The sequence below is a fragment of the Myotis myotis genome, unplaced genomic scaffold (genome assembly GCF_014108235.1).
Source record: "Myotis myotis isolate mMyoMyo1 unplaced genomic scaffold, mMyoMyo1.p scaffold_m19_p_1, whole genome shotgun sequence".
In the NCBI taxonomy this organism is placed as follows: Eukaryota; Metazoa; Chordata; class Mammalia; order Chiroptera; family Vespertilionidae; genus Myotis; species Myotis myotis.
Genome location: NW_023416313.1, coordinates 45326272 through 45351368, shown reverse-complemented (window position 1 = coordinate 45351368; position 25097 = coordinate 45326272). Strand labels below are relative to the sequence as shown.

The 25097-nt window shown below is 41.5% G+C and overlaps 1 protein-coding gene across 2 annotated transcripts in view; it reads right to left on the bottom strand.

Moving 5' to 3' along the window:
- Positions 1–25097, bottom strand: part of SLC4A4 (solute carrier family 4 member 4) — a 440882-nt gene that overhangs the window by 328674 nt on the left and 87111 nt on the right. The window contains exon 1 of one of the 2 annotated variants that reach the window (XM_036335853.1): positions 10209–10892. The exons of the other annotated variant lie outside the window; for it this stretch is intronic. The gene's annotated coding sequence lies outside the window, so the exon portion shown is untranslated. Of the gene's footprint in view, positions 1–10208; positions 10893–25097 lie in introns of those variants that run through there. 2 annotated transcript variants of the gene reach the window in all.

The following is a 25097-nucleotide window of genomic DNA, read 5'->3' as shown; positions in this document are numbered from 1 at the left end:
CTTTATCAAGTTTAGATGAAGTTGGGTATAATGACTGGGCACCTTAGTTTTTTAAGTACCTAAATACCATTCCCCCAAGTAAATATTTTCACTATAGAATCTGCTAGCCACGGGGAGTACCACAGAGCTATTCTAACCCAGTTCCTACAGTGAGCATGCAGCCAGTGTAGAGGAAAACCACGGGCAGTGCAGAGCAATAAGCAATACTAAAATGACTGAGTAAAGTGCAGAACCCACTGCCTTAAGTTTGTCAGCAAAAACAAGTGAGGGTGCTTGAACTGTCTTTTCTCCTGATGTTTTTGGACCACTGTTTTTGTTTCATTTCTTAATGTATTTTTCAAGGGAAGTTATCTTATCTCATTCATCTAAATCTCTTAAGACATTTCCAGTCCTCCTCTCTCTTTTCCCTGGCAGAGTTGCTCAACTCGTAAAGTACAAACGTGTGATCTGTGTGTTTCTGCTTAACCTGTTAACACTCAGCAGTTTTCTAAAGGTGATAGTAATCAGTGCTTCGGCAATCTCTGGCCATGAGGCCACGCTGCTAACATCATGAGTGCTCATCTCACATTCCTGAGGATGCAGTCTCCAGAGGCCAAAGGAATGGAGGAATTCTTGAAGCAGTTCCACAGTGAGGTCTCACCACAGCTGCAGTCAATGTGCACCCCGCCAGGGGAGGGTTTCAGGAGTGCAGCCATCCACACTCACAGGCACTCACACTTTCGGTCTGACTGATAATCTCACAGAGTCCTCACTCGGGACAAACAAGTCTCACCATGTAACAGTTTCAGGACTTCATTTACGATCATTCCGGAATAGAAGTTACAAAAACCTGGCCTGAGGTAAAGACATGAGGAATATCCGCACCCAGTCACACGGACAGAAGGCCAAGCTGAAGAGCACCTCTTTTAGGGGTGTTTTCGTGGACAATGGATTCACCAATAATTTTGTTTTCTGTTATACACATAATGCTGTGGAAAATTGAAAATAAACTAAAGGGTGATGATGGCGAGCCTTGTTAAACTGTTTTAAAAGTAATGAATTTTAGAAAACCTCATCTTCTGTTCTGGGGGATTTCATTCCCGTGAGCAGTTACTGTAAACCGGGTGTTTTAAAACCAAAGCATCCAGGCTTGGCTGGTTATTGGTGTGTTAAACCCTGAAAGCAAGGCTCCTCCCTTGGGTGTCCTCTCCGCACATGAAAGTCTTTAAAAATTGTCACTATGGATTAGGGAAGGACAACTATTTAAAACTAGGATCATGACAATGGGAATATCTAAACCAGTATCCCTTTAGTTTATTTTCAATTTTCCACAGCATTATGTGTATAACAGAAAACAAAATTATTGGTGAATCCATTGTCCACAAAAACACCCCTAAAAGAGCCACATTTGGGTCTAGGATGCTACCTCAGATGCAAATGCCCTCAAAAAAATGTAGATTGACTTATATTATTCTGAAGTAAAACTGTTCATGCTCAGTACAAAACAGTTATGGTAATCATGAGAGCCAGCCAACCAAGACAAGACTACCACCAGCTCTCAAAGAAATTCAAATACAAGAAAACAGGAAAATAAAGTCAGTCTTTGGGTCAGAAAATCTAATTAGATTTCCACATCAAAATCTAAGTTCCTCCTGCTGCAAGCTGATTTTGCAAATAGATACCTACTAATTATCATGTCATTCTCCAAAATAAAAATCATACAAATGTTCATTGTATTTAATTTTAAAATAAGTAGATGGCACTAACCTCTTCTCGGTTGAAGAAAAATGAGGTTGACAAAGTCATACCAACAGCTGGGAATCAAACCTTTCAAGAATGAAGACTTTTTACCCAGGCGCTCTCCCTCAGGGAGCACGTCCTAGCCCCTCCCCTCTCCCCACCCCTTCCCCCAGGCCAGTCACCTGACCTTCCTCACTGCTAAACTCAGAGGGCCCTTCCTTTGCCTCTATGACTTGCTTCCTAAGCCCATTTCTTCTACAAATTACTTCTTCTACCTCTGTGATTTTCTAAATAAATGTTCATTTAAAAAAAAAAGAAAGAATTTTCACACAAACGTTTATAAGGCATATGCTGCAAGTTTGCTTTTGATATTATAATCCACTCATCTGAGAACCACCTTATCCACACTAAACTGAAAAGACTCAACAAGCTCCAGTCCCCAGCTATTATTCATCCTTAAATATTCAATTTTGCATAAAACATGGTTTCCAAAGTATCAGCACTGGAGGACCCACTGCAATCTTTTAAATCTGGAAGTTTGTTAGCCAGCATTCTAATTATGGAAGCGAAGCATATTCTGTGTGTAAGCTTGTGGGGATCACCCAGGAAGTGAAGAGCACTGTAATCATTTTCAAGGGTTCTCCAGGTCTTCTGTGTGCTACTTGGGGACATAAATTTAATATGTGCTATATAGTGAAATGTGTGTTCTCAAACTGCTGCCTATTAGGCTCAATTTTTCAAGCTGATGTTTAATAAACTCTGTTCTCAAGTCAGCTTTACCAAGAAAAAGTAATAGTCCTGAAGAAAAAAATGTAAAACACAGTTTCAATGCCTCAGAGTGACAGATCAAGAAATTTGATTAAATGTGTTTATTCATTCAGCCAACAATTATTAATATGTCAGGAATACTGTTCTCAGTGCTGGCACAATTTAACTCAAGAATAAGGAATGTTGCCCTGGGCAGGTGGCTCAGCTGGTTGGAGTGTGGTCCTGTGCACCAAAAGGTTGTGGGTTCGATTCTGGTCAGGGCACATACCTAGGTTGCAGGTTTGATTACCTGTCAGGGCGAGTGCAATACAGGAGGCAACTGATCAATGTTTTCTTTCTTTCTTTCTTTCTTTCTTTCTTTCTTTCTTTCTTTCTTTCTTTCTTCTTTCTTTCTTTCTCTCTCTCTCTCTCTCCCTCCCTCCTTCCCTCCCTCCCTCTCTCCCTCTCTCCCTCTCTCTCCCTCTCTCTCCCTCTCTCCCCCTCTCTCTCCCCCAACCCCCAAATCAATAAAGCATACCCTCAGATGAGGATTAAAAAAAATTTTTTAAGGATAAGGAATGTTGTAGAATACAACAACTGGCATATGAGTTCTGAACAAAGTTTCATAAATATCACCTCATCTGTCCACATAATACCTCTGTGAATTAGGTTGCACTATCATTTTATTTTATTTTTATTTTTTTAAAATATATTTTATTGATTTTTTACAGAGAGGAAGGGAGAGGGACAGAGTTAGAAACATCCATGAGAGAGAAACATCAATCAGCTGCCTTCTGCACACCCCCCACTGGGGATGTGCCCGCAACCAAGGTACATGCCCTTGACCAGAATCGAACCTGGGACCCTTCAGTCTGCAGGCCAACACTCTATCCACTGAGCCAAACCGGTTAGAGCTGCACTATCATTTTAATGAGAGAGAGAGACAGACAGACAGACAGACAGACAGACAGAGATGATTTTTTAAATTCCCCAAATCAAATAACTAGCAAGTGAGAAAACTGGGTCTCCAACCCATATACTCCAAATCCATATTTCCATTGGTCACTGGGCAATGGCAGGTTACGAGATGCTCTGCTTTGTAAAAAGGAGATAATACCAGCTGTTTGTGAGGATGTGGAGTAAATGGAACTCTCATAAGGGCTGGCAGGAGAGTGAATTAGTACCACTTTTGAAGGCACTATCTACTAAAACTGGCCCAGAAGTTCAACTCACAACAACACACAACCAAAATTCCCACATTTACCAAAAGATGTACCTAATGAAGTTCACAGTAGCACTATTCATAATAGCATAAAACTGGAAACAACCCAAGTGTCCATCAAGAGCGAAATGGATAAATATATTGTGGCATTCTCATAAAATAGAATACCATAAAACAATGAGAATAAACACACTGTTCACACAAAACATAAAAGAACATCACAGGCATAATGAATGAAAGAAGTCAGACACAAGGACATACAACGTGTTCTGGCAGAAAGTTCAATAATAGATAAACAGTCTCAGAAGTCAGGAGAGAAGTTATCTTTGGGAGCGAAGTAATGACCCAGGGGGTAGGAAAGAGGGGCTTCTGGCTGCTGACAATGGTCTACATCTTGGCCTTGGGGCTGGTTACAAGGATGTGTTCACATTGGTAAGTCACCCCGAGCTGTTAACTTAAGATTTAATAATGTGTGTATTTTTCTATATACATGTTATATTTCAATAAAAACTTTGCTAGGAAGGAGAGAAACAGGAGAAGAAGAAAGGGAAAAGAGCGGAGGGAGAAGGGAATGGAATGAAGTGATGCTCCTAGGAAACACCTAGATAGTGGGCCATGGCTGTGCTTGCTTTAATTCTTACCTCTGCTGTTGGCGCTTAATCTCTCTTCCCTTACTACCAAGCTGTCCTCTGGTACTTTTCAATGTAAGCCATGTGGCTGCCAATACCAGGCCATTTCTATCTTCTAATTTGAGATTTAATGTTTGCTATGGGATTAGAAATCTTATCAGTCATGTTAAAATTGTATGTGAGTTAAGAGTAAACAGATTCTGGCCCAGCTGGTGTGGTTCAGTGGTTAAGCATCGACCTATGAACTAGGAGTTCACGGTTTGATTCCTGGTCAGGGCACAGGGCTCGATCCCCTGAAGGGGGTGTGTAGGAGGCAGCTGATAAATGATTCTCTCTCATCATTTATGTTTTTCTCTCTCTCTCCTTCTCCCTTCCTCTCTCTGAAATCAATTTTTAAAAATTTTTTTTAAGTAAACAGATTCTGAAGGATCACCTTTGAGTGAAATGAATCCTCTTTAATGCATTTTTTTAACCCTCTATTCTGCCTGCTCAGAGGCTTTTTTTGCTGGAGAATATGCCAAATATAGGAGTTCTAAACAGAAGTTGGTACTGGGCCCTATCAGTGAATACTAATCTCCAGACCAAAGCTAGAATTGACTAACATGAAATTCCAGATCCCCAAGTTTTTTATTTGCAAATAGCATAAAAGAGAATATCAATCAGTGACAGTAATTACAAAAAAGAAATTGCTGACTTCTTATGCAAGACATTATAAACAGCTTTTCTAATTGTGTTCATAGAACATTATATCAGTTTTAAAGATACTAGTAATATATTCCTTTCTCATTTTGTATTTTTATTAATTTTGATTTTAAAAGTTCCCAAAAAGTATGAGTTTTATTTAAAATCTTTTTAAGGCTTCGCATATAATAATTCAAGTTGAACTTAGAATACCCTTTTTCCACAAAACAATCCACAAATTTTTTTTAAAAGAGAGAAATATCAGTTGGTGGTTTTTTATTTCCTTTAGCATCCTGATCTCAAGACCAGCCCTGAAATCGGTCCCCGCGAACTGAACGTTCTTCAGTTCAGCTGGGACTGAACAACACTCATTCCTTTGCGGACAGTCACTCACTAGTTCAAACAGGGATCACTAGTTCAAAGCTAAAATCTTCATTCTCACCTCCAGTGATAATTTTCCATTTTGTTTAAGAAAAGCATCCGGGCCTAGCCATTTTTGCTCACTGGTTAGAGCAGTGATGGCGAACCCATGACACGCATGTCAGAGGTGACACGCGAACTCATTTTTTGGTTGATTTTTCTTTGTTAAATGGCATTTCAATATATAAAATAAATATCAAACATATAAGTCTTTGTTTTACCATGGTTGCAAATATCAAAAAATTTCTATATGTGACATGGCACCAGAGTTAAGTTAGGGTTTTTCAAAATGCTGACACGCCGAGCTCAAAAGGTTCGCCATCACTGGGTTAGAGTGTCAGCTCGTGGACTGAAGGGTCTCAGGTTTGATGCTGGTCAAGGACATGTACCTCGGTTGTAGGCTCGATCCTCCCATCCAATCAAGGCACCTATGAGAGGCAGCTTTATTGATGTGTGTATCTCTCTCTCTTACATTGATGTTTCTCTCTCTGACTCTCCCCCTCCCTTCTACTCTCTCTAAAAGTCAATGAAAAAATATCCTCAGGTGAGGATTAACAAAAAAAAAAAGAAAAGAAAAGCATATGAAGTTTTCTGTGTCTGTGTGTCCATGTCTCTTCAACATGCATAAAACCCCTTACATCTATTTAACGTGCAGGGAAGAAGAATAAGATGAGGTTATCGCTTATATGAAAACAAGTATAAAAAAAAAAAAAGAAAGAAAACAAGTATAGGTGTGCAATGTTTCACCATTACTATTTCTACCACCATCCTTTTCGAACACATAATTTAATTCAGAGGCTAGTAAAACCTTATCACTGAGGAATAAAATGATAAACTTCATGAAGAGTAAAAGTAAAAGTTTTCTTTCCTCTTCGCTATGGCAGGTAAATAAATCCATCACCATCGTGGCTAGCTTCTTTTCAATGCGTCATCGGGAATGCCATTGCACTCCTGAGACTAGAGAAACGTGATAAAAGTCATTGCCACAAAGTCATTACGACAGTCATAAATGAGGCTTTAGGTAAAATAAAGTCAGCTGCCTGAGCAAATGAGTAGTGTGTGTGTGCCCACGTGCGCACACACCGAGGAAAAAGTGAGTAAAAGGTAGGTTAGGAGATTCCATTCCACTGCTGAAATAATAACTAACGGCATGAATTCCAAAGAATATAAAATGGATATAAAATATCATCTTCCTGTGAGAAGGACACCAGCATATTTTCTTTATTTGTTTTAATCCTACAGGAGGATACTTTCCCATTGATTTTTAGAGAGAGTGGAGGGAAGGAGGAGGGAGGAGAGGAAGATGAGAGAGAGAGAGAGAGAGAGAGATTGGTTGCTTCCCGCAGGCACCCTGACCAGGCCAAATGGAGCCTGCTACCCAGGTAGGTGCCCTTGACCTGGAATCAAACCTGAGACCCTTCAGTCTGTCGGCCGGTGCTCTAACCACTGAGCAAAACCAGCAAGGGCCGGCATATTTTCTCTTTTGCGACACAAACATATCATATGTTTAGTCATTGGGAGAAAGGCAAAATGTATTTGGAATACAACTTAGCCCTGACTTTATATGAAAGAAACATTCTTCTTCCCTTTCCTAAAATTACTGCACGAAGCCAAAAATACCCTAAAAGTAGCCACATCTTGTTTTGTGAAGTCTTATTACTTTCCTAGATGCTCCTAAACCATCCATTTGCTACATGACTCCCCCCAAATACATAAATGTCATAAATCACATGTTGGCCTCAGAAATGGCATTAACAGTGAGAAATGAGACATGTGTTCTGCTTACAGCTTCTCTGGTCCCATCTAATCATGTCTCCTGATTCCTTCCATCTTAGCCATCAAGGAGAAACTACTTAGAAACTTTCGTCCCCATTAGATTTTTCTCTTCTCAGTTTGTTCTTTCCACTCCCAGTCTTTCTTTTGTTGTTATTAATCCTCACCCAAGGATATTTTTTCCATTGATTTATTTTTTGAGAGAGAGAGAGTAAAAGAGAGGGAAGGGAAGAGAGAGAGGGAGAGAGAGAAACATCAATGTGAGAGAGACACATTGATTGGTTGCCTCTGGCACGACGCCTCCAACTGGGGCTGGGGATCAAACCTGCAACCCAGGTGCCTGGACTGGGAATAGAACTAGAGACCCTTTGGTGTGTAGACCACCACTCTAACCACTGAGCACACCATCCAGGGCTCCACTTCCAGTTTTTTAACATCAACTCCAGTCTTAGATTGCATTCGTGTTATTAAAAATAAATACAAAGAAACTCCAAAAAAAAAAAAAAAACCAAGGAGATGACGTGTATTATTGCCACACTTAAGTAGCAATGAGTTCTCTGAGGGCTCTCTCCCCTGACAACAGTAGCCCTAACCTGCAGCGCCCTCAGAGGCGGCCACGAAACCTGGTTAGCTACATGATTCACCAGCTAATGTGGATTTCCTTTCCTTGTGTTTTTCTTTGCAAAGCTATGTCCAGACGATCTCTCTTGTTATCAGAACAAGGGATCAAAACCTGAAAATTGTACTTGCCAGAGCTCAATAAAAAATGAAATTACCAGCAGAGCCTGCTGGAAGTTGTCCCAAAGGTTATCTGATTCCTACCACATTTTTTTCTCTAAACATGATTCCTTGTATGCTTTCACACATTGCTGTAAATGTAGCTAATCATTTAAAAGGCTAAACTAATAACACTAACATTCAAACATTTAAAGTGGTTTGACTTTGGGTGGTGGGCACGCAGTGCAATATACAGATTTTTATATCATGGAAATGTATGCACAAAACCTATATGATCCTATTAACCAATGTCACCCCCATAAATTTAATTTTTAAAGTTATCTTATGTTGGCAAAATGAACTAAAAGAGACACATCGTTATAAACTGAGAGTCCATTCTGACAATCTCACTGGCTAGGGCGCCTTATATATGTTACTAAGTCTCCAGAATGAACCCCAGCATTAAATGACACTGAAGCCTCATTTTGAAAACATTCTCATACAAAATGTTGGGGGTGTCCTGGTTTTCTGTTTTCTCAAAGGTAGATATGCCTGGAATTATCAAAACATCCCGTCTTATCCCTCCCTCCCACCCCAACTCTTATAAATGTCCTAAGCCTCAACAGTTCATAAGAGTACTACTTTCCTCTCTCATTCCATAAATAGGGTGGGGCAAAGGTAGGTTTACAGTTGTTCATATGGGAAATAATACAATAAATAGTAAGACAAGAATAAACTCTTATGTTTCGAGTAATCAGAAACTCTGGGATCAAATCGAAACTATTCATTTTCAAGATTTAATGTAAAGAGATTTAATGTTAAATGTGCTATCACTACATTTAACTTTAAAATGAAAGTAAAAGGTTTTTTTCTCAATTGTTAAAGCTATAGAAAAAATAAGCAGACATGCTTCCTTTGATTGGAGTTCTACCAATCACCTCAACTTCAGTGCTATCGTAACCACGGAAATTATTTCAATGTTAATGTAACAGATGCAAGGAGGGCGATTCTGAGCCAGAAACTTTGTCAAGAGACATCACAGTGTCTACAAGAAGCTACTGAATGCTGCTCTAAGAGCTCTGAAGAATCTATTCACATCAAAATGAAAAAACCCTAACGGGCAGTGAACACTTTAATACAGGTAATACCCTAACTCCAAGTCCCAGGTACAGGACAAAGGGAAGTACGGTACAATGCAGGTCTGTAAGGGAAGGAAGTGCTCCAGGGTTTAAGACAATGTGTTTAGTACAGCCCACGAGTAATGATTTCTTCTCAGGAATAACTTTCTCCTGCCCTGAAGTGAAATGGGAAAGAACTGGAGACGGTAAACCAAAGGTAACTGCTCTTCACTGTCGAGACCGGAGAGAGCTTGCTGCAGGCAATCATGCTGAGCAGCTTAGGCCTCGAAGGATGGAGGGGTGGCAAAAACAGAAGTTTTACAAGGAGCTGGAAAATTATGCTTTAGGATGGTAGACCAGAGGTAGAACGGCTTGCTTCATCTTTCACGCCAAGTTCAGGGTTGGGGTGTGTGTGTGTGTGTGTTCTTTTGTTCTTTAATAACTTCTTCCTTTAATAACTGTTTGCTGCAGTTTGCTGATGTAGTTCTCGGCCCCGGCCTTCCTCGGGTGACTCTTATTAACGGACTGGCAAAGGCTGGGTAAAATGCACTTAAGAAAAAAGAAATCACCTGTCCTTGCCAAGACGCACATGCTGCCTTGCCCAGTACCTGAGCGAGAGCTGCGCTGTCGCCGGCCAAGAGGAATCCCAGTTTAACCTCTGCCTCCCCCTTCCGAACCCACGGCAAATAGCTGTGCCGCTAGCAGCGGATCTGCCTGACTCACCCCCACTCGCGGCGTGCCAGCGAGAGATGTGGAGGCTCCGTGTCGGAGCCGGCAGGGAAGGGGGAGCCGAGGTCTCGGTGGCACCCACAGCGCCCCAAGCCTCCCTCGCTCGTGGGCCGGGGCAGGTTCCCCCTCCAGCAGGTGCCCCGTCGCGCCGGGACCACCCAGGCTCACAGGAACACACGTGTCACGGCGCCGGCCCAGCCAGCGCGTACGCTGGCCCCACGGTCCCGGCCACCACGCGGGGCTCCGCGAAGGGGGCCCTGCCGAGGGGGAGTGCCGGGACCACTCGACCTCCTCCTCTACCCGCTGAGAAGAAGGGGAAAAAGTACTTTTCTGCGGAAGCAGCTTTCGCACTCCCCCGGCGCCCAGCCCAGGGGATGCCCAGCCCGCAAGTGACCTCTCCCAGCCTCCGGGGAGCGCGCCCGCCCGGCCCCGCCGACCCAGCCGTGCGCTCACCTCCTGGGGTCCGGCTTCCGTCGCTCCTCCAGTTTGGCTGCCGAGTGTGGGGCTGCAGCGGCCACTGCCGCCGCCGCCTTCGCTGCTACCCCGGCCGTAGTCGCCACCGAAGCGCTGCCCGGGGCTGGGGGCCCGCGGGGATCCCGGGAGGTGCGGGGCCGGGCGCGGCGGGGCCGAGCCGCGGGAAGTTGTCGGCGCGAGGCGCGGAGCGGGCGGGGAGCGAGCCTCCCGCGTCCAAGTAGTCACAACTTTGCCGCACGGGAGGGCGCGGGCTCCGGGCCGAGGGAGGCGAGAGCCGGGCGAGGGCGCTGGGGCCGGCGCGTCTCCGGAGCCGGCGGGACTGGCACCTGAACCGCCCGCGAGGACGGGGCAGGGGGAGGCGCGGGGGGCAGATGTCTCCACGGCCCGCGTGGTGCGCGGCGGGCGAGCGCTGGAGAGCGTCTACTCTAGTCCGCCGGGTGCAGCTCCCGCATATCTATGGGGCTCTCCGCCGCTCCTGCCGGGAACTAACACTGCAGCGGCGGTGCGCGGCCGGGCGCCCCTCGGGAGCCAGCCAGGGGACGGGGACTCGGGGAAGGCGGCCGTGGCGGAGGCTGTGCCACGAGCGCGAGCCCGCGATCCATATTTAAAGCCGCGAGCGGCCTCGGCCAGCCCCCTGCCCTGCCCTCGCTCGCGCCCGCCCGGCCGGCCCCCGCCGCTCTGGGCCGCCGCTGGGCGTCAGCAGCCCGGGCATCCGCGGCGACGGGGAGGGGCTTCGGGCCGCACCGCCTCCGCCGGGGGCTCGGGCTCCGCGCGCAGCGCCCGCCTGGAGCTGGCGGGGTCCCCGCTCCCGACCCGGCGCCCTCGCCTCCCTCGGTTCCTCCTCCCTCGCGCCCTGAGCGGGCTGCTAGGTCTAGCTTTCTGTCCAATTCACAAGCGCTCCCCTCTGGGAAGAGCTTAGGAACTCGTGCAGAACTGAAGTTGCTCGCGTTTCCCAGCCCCTAGTCACTCTCGACGCTGCTTGGTAAAACTTGAGCCGTGTAGGTAGAGGGAGGGCTGCTGGCACACAGTATGGCCTTCGCTCCCCTTTGCAGGTCTGGGATGAGCATGGTTCTCAACCTGCCCTTCGCTTATGTCTCTGATGGCTTCTGTCTCCCTTGAGCAGTTTGGGAAACATCTTTAGTCATCCAAGGGAGTTTCTTGAGCGTACAAAGGGATTATTTACGTTTACTCTGTTCCTCAGGCTAATTAAGGAGGCTTAAGCGCCCTTTGTCAAGCAAATAATACTAATAATATATCAATGACCCAGCCCGATTACCATCAGTTAAGTAAACCATTAAACCCTATGAACAGACTGTCAACGCGGGCACCACTGCTAGAGAGTAGCCATTTAATGGATTTGAACCGCATGGCATGTATGTAGTGCAGAAGTCAATGACCAAACAGCACTTTCAACAGTACCCACCCAAACACATAAAGGCCAAGATAAATAAGTTTCACATACTACCTGTTCCTGGTTCCAAATCTTCAGCACTAAGCGATAACTACCAAAAAAAAAAAAAAAAAAAAATCTGAAGGAAAATAATTTGGGGACAGAGGCTTTCTTTCCGTTTTTAAAACTGGAAGAAATCCATTGTACCTCACTAGTGCTTTCGAAGCAGGTATAAGCTTGTGTCTTTGTAAAATGCTGGCATGTTTAAAATCCTTGGTTAATGCTCAGAAGGCACTGGGAACCACCCGAAGCTGTCTAGTGTCTGAGATTAAAATGTATTAATGTCATGTATCTGGCTGTTTGCTGTTACATCTGGCTAACATGTATGTTCACACATTTTACATGATTCACTGCAGTGATATGAGAAATTCAAAACAGAAAACGTTTTTAAATGCAGCTTTAAAGGTTTTGCCTACACAGTTATGTTTTGTTTTTAGACTAAAATTAACTTTCAGTCCCTGAGCACACAGTTAGCAAGAATCAGCAACCCCAAAGCAAGCTCGCAGGCAAAAGCTACTTTTGTATTAAGAGTTTGCCGCTGCTGTTCAGCAGTTTTTCACACTGTGGATTATGTATTTCAACATAGCTGGCAATTTCTCGTTATAATCATGAACCAGCCGTGACTGGTCAGCATTGGAGAATGTTTGAGAAAGGAAAAGTCCAAGGAACTTATGCTTTCCAGTACTCTGATGCAAAATATATCAAACTGTTCTTCCCATAAAATAAATAGGTAATCCCTGGAGGCATTTCACCATCAAGATTGGCAAATTTTATCCTGAAAGGGGTATAAAGTTGGTGTGTGGAGTGGTAGGAGGGAGAGAATGAGAGCACTGTGGGGTGACGTTTTATGTGTGCCTTAAGTTAATGAGAAAAATCGCCATCTTTGGCAAAGAGCCAACAACCACTGTTATCATTCTCATTACTTGATGTTTGCTATCCCACAATTAAAAGATCATGTTCCATTTTCTTTCCTATTGATTATTGCCCAGTAATTGAGATGCATGTGTTTTGCCTTTGAAAGGTCATTGATTAACTTTTCTTGTTAACGCTGCATGTGTTCCCCTTTGCTAATGTCATTCCTGGTGAGGACAATAAATCCTGAGATCTATTTTTTACCTATTCTAAAATCTGAGTTATGTCCCTTGATTCTCATGAGCCTAAAGAAAGATTTATTTGTTCTTTTTGTCTAGGGTTCACACGACTTGGTGACAAGATGAATGAACAGAAAAAATTAATGGCATTAGAAAAACAGTGTAAGTAATCTTTACTGATAATGATTTTTTTAAATCAATAACACTGTGCTAAATGACCTTCTAGAACCCACCCACTACTTAGCTTATCAATCAAGTTTCTTTCACATCCAAGGTCCTAATAGGTGCCTAAGGAAAACAGAAAGATGGGAAGAAAGACCTTTGTTTCAACGACAAGCACCATCTAGTGGCAGCAGGGGACGAAACCTGTCTCCAACAAGAAGAAAGATGAAAGCTTTTGAATAGGCAGTCCAGGCAGTCCTGGTCTTGCATAAACATAGCACTCTTTGATTCTGAAACAGGAAAGTTGTCTGTGGTAAAATAATACTACTAATAAGCACTGTGTTGATTTTACAAAGTAAGTAGGGAACACATCTGACCGGCAGGTAGGGTTACTGCCATGACGAGTTTTCTCAATTTTTGTGTGACTTTCTGTCGTCACCTTTCTGTATAAAGGCCTCTGTAGTTTTGAAGTTAAGGGCCTCAGTATTTAAGTTTCCTAATTATATAAAATAAGGAGGGTGATGACTTGTCACCAGAAATTATCTAGAAAGCATTTTATTCAATAAATAGCAGAACCCATAAATACAACTATTATACATGGTTTTTTCCCATTATTATATTTTATTGAAAAAGAAAAAAAGTAAAAGATATCATTGACAGACTGGTGCAGCCACTGTGGAAACAGTATGGAGTTTCCTCAAAACATTAAAAATGGAACTCCCATTTGACCCAGTAATCCCACTTCTAGGAATGTATCCCAAGAAATCAGAAACACCCATCAGAAAGGACATATGCACCCCTATGTTCATAGCAGCACAATTTACCATAGCTAAGATTTGGAAACAGCCTAAGTGCCCATCAGTAGATGAGTGGATTAAAAAACTGTGGTACATCTACACAATGGACTACTACGCTGCGGTAAAAAAGAAGGAATTCCTACTATTTCCAACAGCATGGATGGAACTGGAGAGCATTATGCTAAGCAAAATAAGCCAGTCAGAGAAAGATAAATATCACATGATCTCACTCATTTGTGGAACACACTTTGAACAATATAAACTAATGAACGAAAACAGATCCAGAGACAGAGAAGCATCGATCAGACCATCAAACCTCAGAGGGAAGGTAGGGGAGAGTGGGGGTATGGGAGAGAGATCAACCAAAGAACTTGTATGCATGCATATAAGCCTAACCAATGGATACAGACAGTAGGGAGATGAGAGCATGTGCTAGGGGGTGGGAGTGGCTGGGGAGAGGTCAATGCGGGGAGGTGGGGGGGGAGGGACTTATGTAATACTTTAAACAATAAAGAATTTAAATTAAAAAAGAAAGATATCATGGAATGTTTATCCTGGAGTTATGCAAAATTGTAACATTCATACATGTCTCATTTGGGGACCTAAACAAAAAGGTGGTAGTAGACATGTTGTATCTCGTTACTAAAAACTTCAAAGAATGATAGAAATATTTCTTAATATCAGCTCCTTTTTAAATATGTGGTCCATTTGGTGGAAGTTTGACAAACATTTTGCTACACAGAATAGAGATTTTCTTTGTGCTGGTATTTGTTTTGACTTATAGTTGTTATTAAACAATCTTGCAACAGAGTGATCATTAAAGTTGCCACTCTATAATTATTTTAGTCAACTACTGCATGATGTAAGAGTATGGAAAGGACAGAGAAGTTTACTTTTTCTCATCCTGGGACTAGCCTGGGATGAAGCTAAACACATAAATAGGTAAAAAGAGAGACAGAGATCACTTAAAGACCTCATTTTTGTTTCATTTATACTCCAGAAAGTTCATATTCAACCTGACAAACTCCTGAATAAATTCAACTGATCTAGACTTATAATCTATATTTCCTCCTTCAAATCCCAGGTATAAAAATAACTGTAGCCCCTTTTCATGAGGAGAGAAGAAAGGTGAACACAGTTTTTGCAAGCTGTCAGCATGGCATGAGCTAGGGAAAATAATCTAATTTGGTTAAACATGGGCCATAAATTCCTTCACAGCTTAAGCTACTAAACTCTCAGCCACATATAACTGTCTTTTAAACACATACCTAAAGTCAAGTGTTAGGAGAGGTTCTGACTCCTAAAAACAGGAGCCTATCTCTGTTCGTGCTGAGGAAGGCAAGTTATTCAACCTTTCCGGGCCTTCGTTCCCGCAATAAAATCAAGGGGCTTAAGATAATTATACACACACAAAATAAGAATTCTGACAGGATACCGGCATATGTTTCTCTAATGAAATGTGATAGAGAAACATACAGATCTTTCAGACAAGGTATTGACACATTCATTATGAATGCTCTGTTGAATAACCCTAGGCCAGAGTTTCAGCCTCTTCCTCCTACAGGAATTCTCCCATGGATCAGCACAGCCCAGGACACAGGCCTCTCTGTTTGAAAAGGAAAAGGAAAAATTAAAGTGAGCTCCAAGGCCACTAAAACCTACACCCCCTGATTCCAAAGATTGGTCTGATTTTAGGTGAGATAGCAGGGAATTGCATCCGTCTTCTCTGCCAGACCTGACTTCCATGGCCCTCGGTCTCTGCTAATCAATGTGTGTGCGCGCGCGTGTGTCCCTGCCAGACAGAGCGGTGCTTGTTCCTTTTTGTCCCGCTGGCCTCCCCGCCTCCCTGCGGGATGAATAAGCCCAGATGGCCGGCTGCTCTAAGGTTGCTCTTCCTTGTCTCCTGTGGACTGAGTCACATGCACACACCTGTTCCACTGCGTGGAGACAGGTTTTCTACAGATTAACTGACCACTGAATGGACCAGTGGTTCTCAACCTTCCTAATGCCGTAACCCTCATGTTGTGGTGACCTCCAACCATAAAATTATTTTCATTGCTACTTCATAACTGTAATTTTGCTGCTGTTATGAATCGTAATGTAAATATCTGATATGCAGGATGTATTTTCAGGGGTTGAGACCCACAGGTTGAGAACCACTGGACTAGACTATGACCGCCTTCATCCCACTGGTCTGCTCCCCAGACCAGGCCTATCCTGGGGCCTACGGCACCTCAGTCTCCTTGCAAGTGACAAAACAGTTGACGCTCAAGGACCTGATTTCTTTACAGCAGTGCTGAAAGGGTGAAATCTAAATATTAAAAGTTGGCTGCTACCTTGAGGGAGGAAACATTCTAAGCAAATTTGCCCTTTATGGCTTTTGAATCCTAATACTAACCAAAAGATGCTCAGTTCTACACAGATCATGAAGCATGATGGAGTCATCCATTCAGTCCACAGATATTTTTAAGAACCTACTTAGTACTCAAAAAATTAAAAATGGAACCCCCATTTTTACCCAGTGATCCCACTTTTAGGACTATATCCCAAGAAACTTGAAACACCAATCAGAAAGGATATATGCACCCCTATCTATGTTCATAGCAGCACAATTTACCATAGCTAAGATTTGGAAACAGCCTAAGTGCCCATCAGCAGATGAGTGGATTAAAAAACTGGTATGTATGTCTATACAATGGAATACTACACTGCAGTAAAAAAGAAGGAATTCTTACCATTTGCAACAGCATGGATGGAACTGGAGAGCATTATGCTAAGCAAAATAAGCCAGTCAGAGAAAGATAAATATCACATGATCTCACTCATTTGTGGAACACACTTTGAACAACATAATCTGATGAACAAAAACAGATCCAGAGACAGAGAAGCATTGATCAGACCATCAAACCTCAGAGGGAAGGTAGGGGAGGGTGGGGGTAAGGGGGAAAGATCAACTAAAGGACTTGTATGCATGAATATAAGCCTAACAAATGGACACAGACACCAGGGAGGTGAGGGCAATGGGGGGGGGGGGGGGCAATGGGGCGATAAGGACACGTATGTATACCTTAATCAATAAAGAAAAAAAGAAAAAGAAAAAGAACCTACTTAGTATATGTTAAGGACGCTGTAGATGATGGCTTCCTAAAATAAGCCAAAGTTTCTGCTTACAAGTAAACAAACAGGGTAATTTCCATTTCCTTGGATTGCAAATTGCTATGAAGCAGAAAATGCTCTGAATAGGGTAGCCAACCATTCAGTTTACAGTTCCAGTTTATCCCAGTTATCCCTGTGTGATCATATCAGCACCCCTTTCACTCTCAAAAGAAAATTTTATGAGAAATGATAGTATCACCTTAGCTGTAGAAGAAATAAAACACGGGGAGGGAGGGAGGAAGGAAGAGAGAGAGAGAGAGAGCTATTTTCAAGTGGATTTTAGGAAAGGCCTCTCAGACTTGGTGACCTTTGAGCACAGAGATCTGAATGACAAGATGCAAACTAGGAAGAATCTTAAAGGCAAGTTGAACAAATAGCAGCTGGCACAGTGCCTTTATACATAGTAGGAACCCAATCATTACTAATAGAATAGAATGATTGATTGTGTGCACTCCTTTGGGGACATTAAAAAACAGTGTTACTCAACCAGAATTATTTCTATTAAAACAGATTCAGTCTCCACAAATTCCTTAAGATTCCTTCTTCTTAAACAATAACTTTCAAATACCTCTATGTATCTATTTGCATGTACATAAAACATCTCCAGAAGGACATGAGCAGCTATTTACCTCCAGGGAGGGAAACTAGGTAATAGTGGGGCAGCATAGGGAGGAAGACTTTTCACTGTGACCTTTTTATAAAAAAAAAAAAATTGATTCATGCAAATAGATTGCTTATTTTTTTACTTAAATTTGAATTAATAGAAATAAATAATATAGTTATATAAATATATACATAATAGCTCTATGCCTAGAGCTCTTTTTCATATGAATAATCCTGTATAATAAAAGCCTAATATGCTAAATGTCCAGTTGTCTGGTTGGCTGTTAATACAATCAAAGTGTAATATGCTAATGATATGCTGCTCAACCACTCACTATGACATGTACTGACCATCAAGAGGCAGACACTCTGACTGGTAGGTTAGCTTGCTGCTGGGGTCAGCCAATCGGGACTGAATGAGACGGGCTAGGGCGGCACACCCTGGAGCCCTCCTGTGTCCCTCCCCAGCCCCAATTGTGCACCTGTGGGGTCCCTCGGCCTGGCCTGTGCCCTCTCACAATCCAGGACCCCTCAGGGGATGTCGGAGAGCTGGTTTCGGCCCAACAGCAGAACAACCAGTCACTATGATGCACACTGACCACCAGAGGGCGATGCTTAATGTAGGAGCTGCCCCCTGGTTATCAATGCACTCCCATAGCGGGAGCGTAGCTCAGCCAGAAGCAGGGCTCATGACTGGAGAGCACAATGGCCGTGGCAGGAGCCTCTTCCACCTCTGCGGCAGCACTAAGGATGTCCTACTGCCAGCTTAGGGGGAGCGGGCGTAAGCCGTAAGCCATTAGTCGGACATCCCCCAAGGGCTCCCAGACTGTGAGAGGGCACAGGCCAGGCTGAGGGACTCCACTCCCCCCACCCAAGTGCACAAATTTCATGCACCAGGCCTCTAGTATTGTTATAATATGTAATTAACAGAAACCCTCTGAAGGACAGTGAGAATAATATCTTTACAAATTAAAAATCAGCGGCTACAGCAAAGCCAATGACGTCTGAGCCCTTTCCTAGTTATTGGATGTTGTTTGGTGCTGATAGCATTTGCTCTCTGCCCACCTGGGCTCCATTCAAATCAGTGTCCTAGGACAAAGAGATCTTAAAAGGGATATTGCCACTTTCCTTGCACCTGGGCAAATAAAGACAGTAATATTTTTTAAAATAACATTTTATTGGAAATCTTACTGTATCTATGATTTATAGCTTTTTGATTTTCAAAAATGAAAATCTATTGCTTTTTTCTATTATAAAAGTAATGTAATTTCATTGGGGGGAAGTTATGCAATAGAGGTAAATCAGTGAAATGGCAGTGAGAAATATCCTTTTTCAGAGAAGACTGCTAATGCTCGGCATATTTTCTTCTTTGCAAAATTTAAATTTGTGGTTTACAGTTGATTAATCACATTGTATTTTTTAAACATAGTGTGGTCATTGAGGCTAATTTTAAGTGAGGACCATCTCTTTTGGCATAAAACATAAATTTTTATAGATATGGCTTAGACATAGAGGGGATAAATGTTGATGGAAAAATAAAATTAAAGAAAATGAGCATGTCAAAACACACACACACAAAAAAAAGATATGGCTAAAAAACAGAGGAGCTCTAAATTAGACGCCATCTTTCTAATCCTAGTTGGTAGCTATTGTGCTATTATCTCAGCACAATTCCAGAATCGACCTCTATGAAAATTCATATGGCATATTCTCTATGGACAGTTTCTGCTACCCAGCAATGAAAATACTGATAGTCCCACTAACAACAACTACAATAAAAGCCAATACCTACATAGGCGTTATCATTTTCCAGGGACTATTCTAATTACTTAACATAAATTAACTGAATTAATATTCATACAACCCTATTAGTAGTAGTGGTATCACCCCCATCATGAGAAGAAGCAGTATGAATACCAGAATTCCACATATTTTCATACATATCAACTGTTTCAGATTTCCTCAAAATTTGAAGGAAGTTTGGGGTTGAGAGTTGGTTTTTCTCTATAAACTTAAACATCTGATTCAGGAGAGTTTGAGGATATGACACCTGAATTGCTCCAACGTCAACTGAATTTGACAGAACACATATATACTATATCGACACCTGTATATACTTCTGACTATCCAAAACCAGAATTTTGGAAGTTGAAGACACTATAGTTTGGTTTTATTTTCTTTTTTAACATGGCTAATGTTTTATTGTGGTTATTTAAATGAGATTTTCAATGGTATTTTCTTTGAACTTCAATCACATGACTGTGCTTTCCATCCACAATCATCCCTATAAGGCACACAATAGCCATACAACATATATGTGTTTGAAGACTATTAATAACTTCCTATGAATAGGTATTTGCTTATACTGTTCCTCCTGGAAAAGTTTTGATTTTCTAGATTACAATAATTGGGTGAAGGAAATCTTTTTCTTGGTGTTCTGGTCATGTTACTGTTGTTTTGGTGTCTAGACCCTGGGCCTGGCCATTTTCATTCCTAAGTTAACTTTTGAAACTTTTATCTCTGTTTACCAAAAACTAACATTTCCTCCAGCATTACACAGACATTGTAATCCAATATCTTCAGTAATTCTTACTTGCTTAAACTTGCAGGTTAGTATTTAGCAAAACTTTGTCAGAAAACATCTGTGCTAGCATATATAATGGTAAGTCAGACACTGAAAGAAGGAAGAAATTTTCAAATTATGGAAAGGTAAATTCTCTTTCTCTCAAGTTTTTACCTGAGTAATTTGGTAAGTTGATGCAAATAAAGTAGCCCCAAATTACTTCTAAGTACTCACATTTCTTCATGAGTTTAGTGATCTCTTGGAACCAATAGCCTGGCATCCTAGTTCAAGGAAGGTATTAAAATAAACCCTAAAGAGATACAAAGAATAATAGGCAAATGGAACAAAGTAGAAGAAAGTGCTAGACAGCTCTGTCTCTGCTCCAGCCAGTAGCCCTCAAATTCTATTACTGCTTCTTTGATTAAATTAAAATGCAATAAGTACTGAGTACTTATTTAACACTTTGTCTATCCTGGCAAGAGTGAGAGACATTCCATTTAGAGGAAAACTATTCAAAAGCTTCTGCTGATGCTGCAGTTATGATTTGGAATAAAGAGCAGAGTAATCAAGTAGATGGAGGTGATTTTTCAGAGAATGCAGAAGAAAATATTACATTCTAGGTGTAGTGGTGCTGTCCTAACAAGCTGCTCTCATAATCTTGCTGTAACATAGACCACCAATTAAGGCAAATGGAAGTAGTCCAGTACAATGCTAAAGGATTTTAAGCCAGGGGTCCTCAAACTACAGCCCGCGGGCCACATGCAAATACAAATATTATATTTGTTCCCATTTTGTTTTTTTACTTCAAAATAAGATATGTGCAGTGTGCATAGAAATTTGTTCATAGTTTTTTTTTAAACTATAGTCTGGCCCACCAACGGTCTGAAGGACAGTGAACTGGCCCCCTGTTTAAAAAGTTTGAGGAGCCCTGATTTTAAGCAAATAAATTCAATGCTGTATTCAATAATTAACAACAGTTAGTTATCTGTCAAGCACTTCCTAATCCTCATGGAAACCTTGAACGATAGGATGAAAATGATCCCTATTTTACAATTAAGGAAACAGAGGGTCAGAAATGCCAACTGACCCACCTCAAGTCATACAAGTACCAAAGTTGTGGAACCAGGGTTCTAAGCCCCTGCTCTTTCCACTTTACTATGCTTCCTCAAGCTACCCCTAGGACAATCATGGAAAAAGTTGACATTACGTGGTCTTTGAAGGATAAGTTTGGGCCCTTTACCTTCACACTCCTTCCTCCCCACACACACCCCCATTTTCAGTCAATTCTGCAAACAAAACAGGTTAATCTTCCTAAAGCACTGTTTGATGAATCACCTGCCCTCTAGAGAGAAAGAGAGAGAGAGAGAGAGAGAGAGAGAGAGAGAGAGAGAGAGAGAGAGAGAGAGAGAGAGAGAAAGAATGAAAGAAAGAAAGAAAGAAAGAAAGAAAGAAAGAAAGAAAGAAAGAAAGAAAGAAAGAAAGAAAGAAAGAAAGAGGAAAAAAAGAAAGAGAAAAGAAACACTTTCAATGTTCTTCATCAACTATTGAATGAAGTCCAGGTTACTTAGATTGGAGTCAGTGGCCTTTCATGACCTAGTTTCCATTAGCTGTCTTTGCTACTGATCCTATACATGGCTTGAAACTCCATGCAACCTGGACTTCTCACCATTTCCTAAGCATGTCTTTCTTTCATCCACCTCCATTTCCACCTAGTGAAAGTCTTTTTCAAAAAAAAAATCCAATTTAATGCTACCTAATCCATATTATCTTCTCTTATTAGTTTGGCACAAAAGACCTCCTTCTCCTCCATACTAATAGGTATGAAGGAGAAGGCTCTGCCACTTAGGTTCTGTTACTTACATGTCACTTAAATCAACTCAATGTAATGAGGTTTTTGGTATATGTTTTTCATTTTGCCCACAAAATTGTAGGCCCCATGAAAGTAGGAAATGTATTCTATACATTTTTACATTCTTCATCGCCTCTAATACAATCCCATGCATATAGTAGGCTCTCACCAAAAAACTGAGTAAATAAATAAAAGAATGAATAAGTGAAACTTAGGTTGAGTTAGTGACAATCACAACTTCAAATATAGTAAGAGCCTCCTTGAAAAGTCAGATTGAACTCAAAAAGCACTTGTAAGTTTTTACTGCTGTGTGGCTATTAATGTAAAAATCTCTTTTATATTAGTCCTGGGCTTCAGTAAAATGTGGATGTATGGATAAGCTTTCATGGTAAATTAGACTTAAAAATACAATTTTCTCCTTGTTTTAAATAATCTTTTACTTATTCATTCAAAATATATTTGTGGAATGCCTATTATGCACAAGATCCAGCAAAATATTGGAGAAATAGGGGTGAGCAAGACAGACAAGGCCATTATCTTCAGAGAGTTTAAATTCTAGTTGGAAAGAGAGGCAATAATCAATAAATATAGAAATGAACATGATAATAAAAGAGAATAATGAGATGGAATACTTTAGATTGGCTGGTTAGGGGAGGCTTGAAGAGGTAATCGCAGACTTTAAATGAGCCAGCCATACAGACTGAACTTTAGGTGAAAACAAGTTTCAAAGACTCTTGAGGGTTGAGAAGCAAGCTATTGGTGAGGGTGTAGCAATAAGCAAAGGAGAGAGTGGTATGAGATGAGATTTGCACAAGAAGGCAGGAGTAGGTCTCACAGAGTTTTTTAGGTTCAAGAAAAAATTAAGTTCATATTCTAAGAGCAACCAAAGCTACTAAAGAATTATAACAAGGGTGCCACATAATCAAATTTATGGTTTGGGGAGTTCGTTCTTAGTACTAAATGGAGAATGGATTGAAGAGGAACTATTGGCTTGCATTAAGGGGAATGCACTGAAGATAGAGAGAAGTAAATGAATATGAGAGACATTGTAGGGGGTAGACCTCAATGAATTTGACGTTAGATGTAAGAATTGAAAGAACAAGAAAAAATCAAGTATAGCTCCTAAGTTTTGGCTAGGCGTCATTTTCTAAGATGGAGATACTTGCTGAGAACCAAGTTTGAAGATAAAAATCACTGGTTTTATTTGGGGGGAAGACACAGAACACAGCTTTGAACACAGTAAGTTTGAGACATCCAATTCTAATAAACAACCAACATCACAAAAATGTTAACATTACATTGAACACCTACATTTTCTCAACTCACTTTTTCTTTGGCCAGGGTAGCAGATTGTATTTCCCAAAGAAGGTGTCCCAACATCTCCCATTCCCACATCCTGTTTTCAATGTGACCTTGCCACGCCCCAGTAATGAGGTAGAGTCTAACTCTCCTCCCCTTGAATCTGTATGGGCTTAAGACTGCTTTGGCCAGTGGAACACAGAGAAAGTGAGCTGTGTGGCTTCCAAGGCTGGGTCACAAAAGATGATGCCGCCATCACTTTGTTTGCTGAACAATCATGCTTGGAGCCTTGTGCTGCCATGTAGGAAATCCAGTTGTCCTAAGGCTGCCAAGCTTGGCTCCAAGCCAAGCCACCTGGAGCAGACACATGGAGAAGCCACCTATAGACTGGTTGGCAGTTCTACTTTCCAGGTCTTCCCAACAGGCTCCAGAAATCAGTGAAAGGGCTTTCAGATAATTTCAGCCCCAGTCATCAAATCACCCTTAAATCTTCTCAGCTGAGATCCTAGACACTGTGGAGCAGTCAAGCTATCTTGCCTGTCGGGGCCCACAGAATCCATGAGCATAAAGAAGTGATTATTATAAGCTACTGTGTGTTGGGGTAGTTCACTAAGCAGCAATAGTAACCACATCATCCAGTTAATCAGTCAGGGAATAAATACATTTAAGATGTAATCCTACAAATATGTTGCCTGTACAGTTCAATGCTACATTCTAAAAGAACATGCAATCCTCAAACAAGATTCTTAAACTAAACATCATTTTATTTACTCCAATGAAAGTTAAATAATCATATTACTGGTAACTGTGGAACGGAAAAGGAATCCAAAATTCTGATATAAATTTGGCACTTAATTCTGATAAAGTTTGATAGCAAAGCATATTCATGTTTGATAAAAGCTAGCAAATGAAGCCACATTTGAAAGCCCTGATACTTCAAATTTTGTTATTTCCCTCATATTCCATAAGCAGTTTTCCTGCAGCTATCTCTAAATTCACATGAGTGGAGCTACAAATAGAATAGACCGCTTATGAATAAAATTCCTAGGTATGGCTGATGGTTAGGAAACGGAAATACAAAGTTGTTTTGTTTTCAGAAAAAATTCTCTGTATTTTTTCTTTTCTTACCACTCAATATTTTCTCTTCACCTTTCTTTCAAGAAGTGTGAATTAGGAGTATTTGGCCTTGGATATTAAGATATTTCTCAAAAAACTATACCTTGATTTGAAAACAATGTTAACATAATTTACTACATTTTTTTTAAATTAAATCTTTATTGTTCAGATTATTACATTTGTTCCTCTTTCCCCCCCCCCCATAACTCCCCTCCTCCCAGTTCCCGCCCCACCCTCCGCCCTCACTCCCCACCCACTGTCCTCATCCATAGGTGCACGATTTTTGTCCAGTCTCTTCCCGCATCTCCCACACCCCTTTCCCCCCCAAGAATAGTCAGTCCATTCCCTTTCTATGTCCCTGATTCTATTATAATCACCAGTTCATTCTGTTCATCAGATTATTTATTCACTTGATTCTTAGATTCACTTGTTGATAGATGCATATTTGTTGTTCATAATTTGTATCTTTACCTTTTTCTTCCTCTTCCTCTTCTTAAAGGATACCTTTCAGCATTTCATATAATCCTGGTTTGGTGGTGATGAACTCCTTTAGCTTTTCCTTATCTGTGAAGCTCTTTATCTGACCTTCAATTCTGAATGATAGCTTTGCTGGATAAAGTAATCTTGGTTGTAGGTTCTTGGTATTCATCACTTTGAATATTTCTTGCCACTCCCTTCTGGCCTGCAAAGTTTCTGTTGAGAAATCAGCTGACAGTCGTATGGGTATTCCCTTGTAGGTAACTGAGTTTCTTTCTCTTGCTGTTTTTAAGATTCTCTCTTTA